Genomic DNA, 12,131 nt, shown 5'->3' with positions numbered 1-12,131 from the left:
GAAAAGATGATCCTGAATAAGTTATTAATTCTTCTTTAGATAAAGAGCAAAGTACAGACATAAAATAGGAGGGAAAACAATGGCATGCGTAGTGGACTACACTACGTATCATTTTTAAATATCAGCTATGTAAAGTGTGCATTCCCAGAAGTCTTCCTGAGTGAATTCAAAATAGCACATTTAACCTTAATAACAATAGAAAGCTGATTTGTGTTATTTAGGATGTATATAGGATTATAGGTTAATATATTTAACATGTATACATTGTTAATAGATACAATAATTATGTCTATATATGTTTCCTTCCCATTCCTTGTTAATATTCCCTACAAGCAATCTGCAGTTTACCCTCATCCTGGTCTCTTGCTGTGCTGTTTAGAATAAAGTTGCTCATCTGGTTTTTAGATTTTTAGGAGTGTGAAAGGATCAATAATTAAAATTGTTGGAGCAATAGTATGTGCCTGAGAAGCCAAAGGTGGTGTCTACCTGAAACTACTTTCTGGCTGACCATCTGTTCTGCCAAGTGACAGGGGCAATTTAAAGGACACAGACACCAATAGAAAGAATGGTCTTATTTTTCTATGAATATAAAGACAACACAAAAGTAAAATGATACATCCAGTAAATCTATGCACTTGGCTTTAGCAACAAGCAAAACTAAGCAAGGTAATGCATCTAATCATTACTATACAAGAGAAAGGATAGTGATTGAGAAAGATATATCACCACTTGCCTAAATACTTTACCATCATCCAGAGTCGGCAGTCGCTGCTGGAGGCAGTTTCACAGCAAGGACCTGCAGAACCCTTCTCAGCAATTGGGAAAATCCTACACAGTGTGTCCACCCATAGGTGAAGTCTCCAAATTCACCCCGAAAGTGGGCCCAGCTTTTATAGGCCCAAATCAATAAGTCGAAGTGACTTGATTATATTTTTAGCACAGAAACTCCTGGATCTGAGGGCACGCTTCCTGACCAGCCAGGGCCAGGGCTTGGCCAGACAGAGCCCAGGCCTCAGCTAGTAAGGTTTTCCCCTGAAATACCCTACAAATAAGCCTCTATTCATGTCAGTTGGGAAAGTTTCTTAAAATGATAAATTTCTTGCAGATAACTACACAAGGTTATACAGAGCTAGCATAAGCATCTTTGTAATCTATTTTTAGCTAAGTAATACTGATGGCATTAGTCACACAGCACCCAGGATTCATCTTGTGAATCAACTCTGGGTGAGGCCTGCTGCTCAGGCCTCAGCACATCACCAGGGCAAGTCAGAAGTATGGCTTTTACTTTTCATCCTGTTCTGTGGATACTTTTTCTTTCCCTGTGCTCTGGGAAATAAAACAGCATGACAGGCTCCAGCACACACCCACAGGTGGCAATGGAGCTGCAGGCTCTGTCTCATTGTTGGAGAAGCTTTTTCAAGACAGCTCCTTTCTGTAGTGCAGCATGTCATTTGTTGAGTTAAAAAGGAAAAAGGGTATTCTTTTATCTCTCAATGAGTTGCAGCCAAGATCTGTAATTGCCTTGCTCTTAAAGTTGCATAACTGTTAGCAAGACTCAAGCCAAGCATTAATGAATTTCATCAGAACTTCATTTTTTAATGAGCATCATTAATCATTAGTTATGCATGCTACAACCTACATTTCTCTGAAGTGGGGCTTTGCCAATCCTGTTGCACTATAAAAACAGCAGCATGTCCTCCCCAGATTTTATCAGTGAAATAACAAGAAAAGACTGTGGAGAGAGGAAGACACAAAAAATTTTTATTTGACCTTTTAAATACTTAAGATGCTCTCTGAAAGTTGGACTGAAGCTTCAGCTTATGAGCAGCTGGTGCTCTACTTTTCTCTGGGCTGTGGTGACAATGTGAGAACTCCCAAGTTGCTCTAAGCTGCAATGTTGATCTAGCCTCTGCACATGGATTCACTGGACTCCCTTGGCTCTTGTTACAAAATTCAGTGGAGCTTTGAAGGTAAAACTTATTCTCAAGTTTGGAAAAATGATGTCTAGAGGTCTACTGGCTGGTCTTTACTCATTTGGATTGTGCAACAGGTTGTGTTTAAAAGCTACAGAAGGAACAGTGGGTTTCTGACTGTCCCAGCACACTTATCTAGATTTAGCAATTCCGATAACAAGCAAGTGGCAGTGTTTTATGTGCATCAAACTGTCTTGCAGCTCCTTCATGCTTCTTCTACATAAAGCAGAGCTAACTTAATTCACCCACCTCTGCAAGTTAAGATGTCACGCAGGTGCCGGCCTGGTAGAGCTGTACAGGAAATAAAAGCTTTTCCTTGCTGTATGTCCTGGGGATGCACAATGACTCGCAACTCCTCCCAGGCAGCCAGTGACAGGACAAGAACAAATGGCCTCAAGGTGCACCAGGACAGGTTCAGGTTGGACATCAGGAAGAATTTCTTCACCAAAATGGTTGTCAAGCACTGGCATGCGCTGCCAAGGGAAGTGGTGGAGTCATCATCCCTGGAAATGCTCAAGAAATGACTCTGCGTGGCACTTGTGGTTTAGCTGAGAAGGTGATGCTGAGTCAAAAGTGGGACTCCATGATCTTGGAGGTCTTATCCCACCTTAATGGTTCTGTGATTCTAAGTCTGACCCAAAAGGTGCAGTCTCTCACTGCAGTTGCTGACTAGAAGCAGGATTTCAGAAACAGATTAAACCAAAGAAAACAAATTAAATTGTGTCTAATAACTGCACAAGGAAAAAACTATTTTCTGTATCTTATGCACTAGACAAAGAAAATGTTTTACTCTGATGTTGACCTATGTGAGTACTAATGTTTGTGGTTAAAACAGAGGAGTTGTCTGAGGTAGTGTTTTATAGGGGGAAGAGTAAAATCATGGAATCACAGAATCATTAAGTTTAGAAAAGAAATCAAAGATCATTGAGCCCAAACTTTAACCAAACACCACCTTGTCAACTAAACCAGAGTGCTTGGTGCCACATCCAGTCATTTTTTAATATATCACAGATAATAATAATAGTATCAAGGGGTATTCATTTATTGAAATATGGGATCTTTATTTGAAGGGATCAGAAAAAAGAATATGTCTCCCTAATGGGAAGAGGAGCTAGCACCACGGAGGAGAAAGACAAGGAATGAATTATGGGACAGGTAATGGAGAAAAGGGATTAATGAAAAGGTGCACTGCCATGGGAGACAGTGCAGGGCTTAAAAACATGGATATGAAATAAAAGGGAGCACCCAAGATTAGGGGGAGGAGATATTGAATAGAGTGGCAAGATTAAGTCAGAGGTTTGCTGCAAATAATCCATTTGCCTTTGAGAAAAAAATGGGAGATACAATTCTGCATAACAACTATAACACAAAAAATAAATACAATGCTAACTTATCTATAAATATAGGCTAAAAATATCTGAAGATGATAAAAAATTTTCAGTCACTGTATCAGTTATTAGACTTAGTTGTTGATAATATTCTAGTGAAAACATCAGTCCTAACCAGTATCCATCATGTGTACATTAAATTAAGTAAAAGAAGCCAGCTGGCTGTCAAATACAATTTCCTTGCCATGGGAAATGATCTGAAATTGCAAAATGTTATCTCACTGTCACATTGTTCTGCAAAGAAACACATGACATACAAGAAATTCATTCCTTCAAATAATTCAGTATTTTATTTAAATATATAATATTCAAGTCATGGGTGGCAGATAAAAGCTCTGACTTGCACTTCCTAACTGTTGGCTGTATTTTTTTAAAATAGAGCAGTAGAAGGACAAGCATTATCTGTATTACAAACAAGCTGATAGGCTTCTTACTCTGTGTAAGTACACACACACAGGGAGAGAGAAAGTCTTCCACCCAAGGACCTTACAATGGATATAAAGGTAGAAGAAGATCAGATTCCCATTTTACACGTGGAGAAGAACACAATAGAAATATAAATTGCAAACCTAGTTCTGCACAATGAGTTTTGTAGCATGAGCAGTAATTAAACACTGATATTATATTGATCAAGCTTTTAATTTCTTTCCTGATGAAATGGTGCTTGCTGAGAGTAAAGTGTTTCTACAGAAATATTCTGTTTGCTGAAAATATCCCAAAGTCTTGGGCAATGTATGAGGCACCAAGGAAGCTTTGAATCAGGAAGGAAAGCAGGTATCCCTCTTGCATCTGTGTAAGCCTCCTTGCCACCAGGGCAGTGATTCTAGATAATTTCTTTCATTCTGCTCCTAAAATGAAGGCTCATTAAAAGCTCAGTCTCATTAAATGTAGTACCACAATTTTGAGTTAGAAATAATTTTGTGAAACCATGTCCAGGACAGTGTTTTTAATCTAAACATCTACCTTCAACAACTGTTGAAGTGTTGATGATAAATTCCTGATTTTTGGCATAATTTGATTCAGTTAAAAAAATCTTGGCTATCTTCAGATTACTCACCATGTGCAAATAATTGATGTGTAGACTCCCATAGATTATAAATGTAGTGGATATTTAAAATAACACTTATTCTGTTCTTTTCTGTAACTCAAGTCAGGTATTTTTTCCCCTTCTTCTCCTGGGCTGAACCAAAATAACTTGTGCCTTCAGTAAAATTTTGATTTAAAGACATCCTGAAATGATGAGTTCACCATGTTGATAAGTACCATGTTTCTATGATCACTCAGACTCACCAGTAAAAGAAGTTGCTTCATTTTCCCTTTAAAGTTGTCTGCTTTAAACTCCTTTTTAAAACTCTGTCCTTACAAAAACCCCAGTAACCTTTTTTCCTCATTTTCCCTCATCACTTTTCAGTCTTTGATGGGCAAAATAACAAAGGGTACTAACTTGACTTATTCTTTCCTCAGTGTATTTTTCCACTCTCACAGTTTTATCTTGTTGATATCAGAGGAGGACACCACCTTCCTCCATTGGTCTCCTCTCAGTATCCTGCTTGTTTCTCCCCTGCTTTCACTTACTGCTCAGTTATTTATCCATTAAAACCCCTTGATCCTGTCCTGACAAGGCAGAGTTGTTTGTGGGGGAAATGTCTGGATTTTTCTGACTTGAAACAGCTGATATTTGAGTCACAGGTCTCCCAAACTGATCCCCATTACAGTGTGATGGCCCTGGTCACTCTGCCAAACTCCTTAGTGCCTAGAAATTTTTCAGAACTGGTTTTATGTTTATTTAAGGATCACAGATCAGAATATTAAATAGCACTGACCCATGAACTAATCCCTTTCATCATATAGTTGACTCACAGTAATAATTCGCCACTGACAACTAACTGTAAGTTAGCCAGTTTTTAATTAGAGCTCAGCAAAACAATTCTTCTGTAAAAAAGATTTCTGTTTGTCAAAATCCAAATGTTTTGCAAGAATGTGTCAATTTCAATAAATATTTTTAACAAGAAAAAGTCAAAACATCTCATTTTTACTTTCTTGATTTATTTCAATAATATCAAAACATTTTGTTTTGATACAGGATAAAATTGTTTTGACTTTATCATGTTTTCATTTCATTTTCTTTCTATATTAAAGTATCTAACATGTTCCATATTAAATATACCAGCTAACACATCATATTTAACATAAGAGAAGCTCAAATGAGATGGAAAAAACATTATCCAAATGAATTATTGGAAATACATTCATTGTTCTAAATTAAATTGAAAGCAAATTTTAATCCATTACTGATTTTTGAAGTCACAAAATTTTTCTCTGATTTGGAAACCTTTTCAGCTCCCCTCCACAGCCCTGAATTTTCCACAAGGTAAGTTTGCAATCTTTATCTATGTAACACCCACTCTTTAAATGATAAGCAGTAACAGTGGTTTAGTTACAGTAATAACATTGCTCCACCTACTAAAGTGAGCTCATTTTGTCACTTTATAATTGGAATAATATATATTTTAAAGTTTGGGGTTTTTTTTTTTAAGTTTTAGCAATTCAAGTTGTGTTCTCACAGTTCTTTATCTTGAAGGGTCATGGTTTAAGAGGTTGAAGCTGTAGTCTCACACAGTACAGAGACTCCACAGGCTACTACACACCAGGTGTTGCAAAATTAGGGCCATTCCAATGAAACATAGCAGTAAAACTGTGGAGTTCTCTGCCAAATTTCCTGGCAAACACATGAACAATGTGTAGCAAAGGCTTGAGCTCTGCCACTCACCACTTTCCATCAATGGGAGCCTACCAGTCAAAGGTTGTTTGGAGACTCCCAGTCTTGATGCAGTCCTAGGCAGGAGCAGCCTGACCCCCAAAAGTCAACTTTTGAGAGCACTTCATTTTCAGCTAGGGCATTTCTTGACACAGCTTATGATGTGACCATGGGACCCAGCAAGCTGGAAGGCCATGGCAGGAGGCTGGGATCCAAAATGAGACCAAGGCTTTTGGGCAGCAGTCTCTGGCTGGGTTGGGCTGTAAGTGCTGGTGGTGGCTGCTGTGCCGCTTCCTGGCCACCAAAATGTGAAACACTGCAGTGTGGCAAAGTCAGGTATCCTCTGATGGGTACCTTGACAATAAGAGAATGACTTGTCCAAGAATGATTTTTCCAAGTTGTCCATGGCTGGAGTGGAAGAGGAAAAGAAAAAAGAGATAATAAATTGAATGGTTGAGGAACGGAGTTTAAAATAGGCTTGTAAATGGAAGATATAACAGTAAAGAAATGAAAGATGGAAGAACCAAGAAAAATAGATGGAAAAAAAGTTATACATGAAGCAAAAGATAAAGTTCCAGAATTTTCCTTTGCAAGTAAATAATTAATTTGAGACTTATCCTCAAAGGAGAAATCTGCAGTGTACCTGATTATCGGGTATGTTTATGTGAGCACCGGTACAGCCTTGCGCTTCTGGAAAGGTTCCTGTGTGACAAGGACCATGATAAAGTTGTGTGTCATGTTCCCCTTCTGTCCATCTGTCAGCTCTTCCATGGTGTATCTTCACTTTGGGTATAACAAAACGGACCTGATCTGAATAAAACTGGTAGAAATATTCCAAAGAGGTTGAACATCTTTCATTTTTACAGGCTTCAACAATAGATGGTGATTTCTGAGTAGGACATGGGCAGTGACATTATAAGCCAAAGCCATCCCTGGCAGAAATTCCTGCTGAGATTCACCTCAGTTGCTCAGGTCAGGAAGAGTGGTCTCATTTTCAGTGAAAGTCTCATGGGAAGGAGTGGAGATACTAATTTATTGAAGATGACAATATTCTTGGGAATTACTGAGGCTTATTTTGTAAAATATCAAAATATTCCTAGAACAGCCTCTGCTGGCCTCAGTAAACAGCAAAAGCCAGAACCAGGCTGATTCTGTCTCTGAGTCCATATTCCCAGGTGTAGCTGTGGCTGCTCCACTGCACACCTATCACATGCAGCACACAGAAATGCTGAAGTGCCATTGAAACCTCAAAGTACCTCAGCTCTCTTAATCTCTGTGTGCATGACAAAGAAACAAGTGGAAGATTTTCAAATCAAGAGGGATGCTAAAAGCTGAAGACTTCCCTTGACCTGGAAGTTAAATAGTGTTTATCACTTTGCAGTTCATATGTGGGTAAAGAGAGGCACAAAAGGATGGTGATTTGCCAAAGCCCATTGGAGGATTACAAATTAAAAGACATTTCAGCACAATGGGGAGCCTGTGTTAAAGCTCCAGATGATGTTAGGCAGCCTGGCTCACCTTCACATCCCCTCTCAGCCCTCCCTCTTCTTTGGATGTCTTCCCTCCCTTTATTGCTAACAGAGCACAATAATTTTTATAATGAAGGGCCATGTCTTCAGGTTGTGTTCAGCCACCAAATTCCCTGGACACTGGCAGGTTCAGACCAGCTGAAGCTCCAGTACCTGACACTTCAGTCCCAGTGCAGCAGCTGGAGAGCATTGTTGCTGCTTGGGAGTCTGAGCCGAAGAGATGAGTGGAAGAAAAAACTGGCGATTTGCACTGTTCTCCCCTCCCATGACTGGCTCTGCTTATAAACCGGCACAGTGTCCTTACCCAAACAACACATTGGATTCTTGTCAGCCAATTTAAAAACAGGTTGCCAGGCACAATCCGGCCTTTTTCTGCAGTTTCTGACTATCACATAGGTTCTTAATTTCAACTTCTGTGTTCCCCTGACTTCACTCTTTCACTCCCCTCCTCCTGTCCCCACTGCAGCCTGACTGAGCTTCCGCCCATGACAAAGGAATAATCCCATTGTTGAGTTCTCATAGGACTGAGACATCCCGATCTGAACCAGGCATAATTGGTGCCTAAGGATCCCAAGTCACCTCTTCTACTGCTCCACAACACTGCAAGGGATGGCAGGAAAAAATCAGATTAAGCCCCTCATGGAATAGCTTTCTTTCCACGTAAGACGCTGTTGCTGTGGAAAAGCACAGTGAGGGGAGGAGAGGCAATCTAAAACCTGCCTCTTGGGAGTAAGTGGCATTTTAAATGACCAAATGGAGTTAAGAGTTGACTGAAGATTTTAGTCTTGCAGCGGAGCTGGATGATGCTATGACCCAGCCCACTGCGGCGCTGGGGCAGCGAGATGCCAGTCAACCCCGGACCGTCCCGTGGATCGAGTTTCCCCAAGACACAGACTCGGAGGGTGGGTCGAGGGGCGGCTCAGAAACTTAAGCCACACCCCCCCCGGGGCTACTCCCGCTTTCCCCGGTTCGGGAAAATTCTCGGTTACTCGGTTGTTCATTGGTTCTCTGTTATAGCTCCCGCCTCCCGGTTTTCTCCATTGGTTCTTGTTGAATTGTATCCTCCCCCTGGCTTGTAACTCATTGGTTGTTTTCCCCTTTCACTACGGTTTTCAAACCCCCTATAAAACTGAGGGAAAAGCCCCTCGGCGGGATCTTAGATTAAGATCATTGCCATGTTCTGGTTGTGAAACTTCTGACAATAAACCAGTTGGAAGCCAGACCAGAACGGCCTCCCTCTTCCTTTATCTCCGAGCTAACGTGATCTTATATCATTGGCTCCTGCCGTGTTTCCTCTGCAAAGAAGCCAGCGAGTGCGTACAGCTAGCGCTTATCCTGATGCTAAAGTCGCTTCTGCGATGCACAGAAGTAACGCAGCTGGACTCCCTCTGATCGAGGGCATGCCAGAGCTCGTGCCTCGAGCACAGAATTGTGTTAGCTGGAGGCATCTGCTTGCTAATAAATGTGTGAAGGAAAAAAATTGCTGTGGTGGAAGAGAGCGTACTTTAAAACTAGTAAGTCATAAATAAGCTCCAAATGAAGCCTTTTCGTTATTCCAGACTGGGGAATGAGCAGATGGAGCAGCCCTGAGAGAAGGACCGGAGGGTGCTGGAGGTCAGGAGGTGGCCATGCCCTGGCCATGTGCGCTGGGACCCAGAATCCCCCATGTGCTGGGCTGAACCCCCAGTGTGGGCAGCAGGGGAGGGGGGGTCTGCCCCTCTGCCCCAGTCTGCTGAGAGCCCACCTGCAGAGCTGCCTCCAGCCCGGGGAGCCCAGCACAGGAAGGACTAGAGCTGTTGGAGTGAGTCCAGAGGAGGGACACCAAGGTGATCAGAGGGATGAAGCAGCTGTGCTGTGAGGAAAGGCTGAGGGAACTGGGATTGTTCAGTCTGGAGAAGAGAAGGCTTTGGGGTGACCTCATGGTGGCCTTCCAGTGCCTGAAGAGAGTCCACAAGAAAGATGGAGAGAGGCTATTTACAAGGGCCTGGAGTGACAGGACAAGGGGAAATGGCTTCAAACTGACAGAGAGTAGTTTACTTTGGATATTAGGAAGAAATTCTTCCCTGTGAGGGTGGTGAGGCCCTGGCACAGGTTGCCCAGAGAAGTTGTGGCTGCCCATCCCTGAAAATGTTCAAGGTCAGGTTGGATGGAGCTCTGAGCAACCTGGTCTAGTGGAAGGTGTCCCTGCCCTTGACAGAGTGGTTGGAACAAGATGACCTTTAAGGTCCTTTCCAACACAAAATACTGTGTGATTCCCAGCAACAGGCAGGTGCCTAAACCTGATGGGGTGGGGGCAACTAGCAGCTCTGTAACCCAACTCTAAGGTGGGCATAATACAAAGAGTAAGAAATTATAATAGAAGTAATAGAAAAATGCTCATGGAACTCCTCCCCCACTTTTGTGTGTAGAAAAACAACAGCTTGGTCAAAGTGGAAAATTTGATGAAATGGACATTCCTAGGGGAAATGTCTATTTTCAGTTCTGTATCATGCACCAATACTTAAATCTGTTACTGTTTTGGTTTTCTCAACAAAAAATATTTTCTTAAGCAAGTGTTTGGTTTGTTTTTTCTATAAAAAGAAACATTTTATTTCCAAAGGACAGTTAAACTTTACAACTTTTTAATAATAGCCACTAAGTATCCAGCCTGGTCAAATACTTGGCTAAAAAATTGCACATGCTATTTCAGCTTCAGTGTTTCAGCTTGTACATGTTCAAACCTTTATGGTTTGAAATTTTGGACAAAACAATATTTAACAAAAAAAAATTTGGAACAAGATTGCCTTCCCAGTCAACATTTTTCATAAAAAGTAACAAACTTTTACCTCAGCTGTGGAACTGCTTTCCCTGTGTGGCAGTAACATTATACCCAAAAATATACTTTCTTTACTGTATAGTGGTGATGTTACCAGCAGTGACTAATCTCTCTAGAACTCAAAGTCCTCTCTCCATCTGCAAAGCTGAGATGTCACCTCTTAAGGAGAAATAATCTTAATCTAGGCTGCCTTTGAAATAAAAATGCTTACAGTGTTCCTAAACTTTTTGAAGACTTAGATACTTAGATCTAAAGTACTGTTTTAATTCATTAATTGACTTCTTAATTAAATTAGCAACTCCCCCCTTTCCTAATCAGTATATCATCTGTCTCTCATTCTGAGTCATATTCCAAGTGACAAAAATTTATTGAGTTTTCTCTCATTAACACTGCAGAGCAACAGTAGCAATGACTGACCTAGATGCTCTTTTGTTTCAGGAAGAGAATTTTACTAAACTTTTATTTATATCCCCCATGCAAATTCAGTAATTCATGTTTTTAATGGAGAACCTAATTTTTTCTTGAAGAACCTTTAATGCCAGTGGTGCACGAAGAAGATGCTTTGATTACAGCTCTCAAACAGTAAAGAACACTGATAGAACAAGAAAATTGATTAGATTTTGATTCAGGTGCCTACAGATTTTGAGATAGGGGCCTAAATTCTTGATTCTCTGTGTTTAAGATAGCATATTCAGTGCTGGTAGCAGAATACATGAGCTTAGTGACAAACTGTGCAGTTTATAAATGCATAGTATCATTTCTCTGGCTCTTCTATCTAAAGAGGACACAAGCTCTGCTTTTAAAATTACATTTTACAAAAACAGATAAAAAGATGCCTCACATGATTTCCTGCTTACTTTGTGTCCCGGAGCAATACCTAACAAATTTAAAGAAAGCAAAGAGTGAAAGAGAATTAGGAAAACGTTCAACCTAAACAAAACAAGCCATTCATGTAACAAGAGATACTGAAGAAATATAAAAAGAGAAGTGCAAGCAGGAAGACCATGTCAACATCTGGAAGCATTAAATGTATGAAACTCATGTATTACTCAGTTTGTGCTTTATCCTCACTGTAACATGACCAGGTATTTGCAATTTTCTTCTTTTATTCAGGAGAAGCTTATCAGGAGAATGCTGTTCCATAGCAAGGCTTTTACAGGTGACCACAACATCATTCAGTTCATTACTACATCAGAGAAGACCCAACAGGCAGCCCATGGAGACCATAGTTATCTATCAGTTGTATTTTTAGAAAAACTGCTTCTGCTGCCTTTAAGCCTGTTTAATCTGTTCAAAGAGAGCAAAAAATGTGCGAAACAGTAATATAGAATTAATTCAAAATAGAAAGTCTGCCAGATGCTCCCTAAGGTCTCTGGGCGGTGTAAGACCAGAACAGATATTTTCAGATTGACACAGAAGAGAGGAGTTACAAATCATAGAACGACAGCATCACAGAATGGTTTGGATTGGAAGAGACCTTTAAGGTCATCTCATTCCAACTCCCTGCCATGGGCAGGGACATCTTCCACTAGACTAGGTTGCTCAGAGCACCATCCAGCCTGTCCTTGAATACCTCCAGGGATGGGGCATCCACAATGTCTCTGGGCAACACCTTTCAGTACCTCCCTACACCCTGAGTAAAGAATTTTTTCCTAACATCTAATCTAA

Source organism: Coloeus monedula, assembly GCF_965178545.1.
Source record: "Coloeus monedula genome assembly, chromosome: 4".
Taxonomy (NCBI): Eukaryota; Metazoa; Chordata; class Aves; order Passeriformes; family Corvidae; genus Coloeus; species Coloeus monedula.
Note: the sequence above shows the minus strand (reverse complement) of the source record.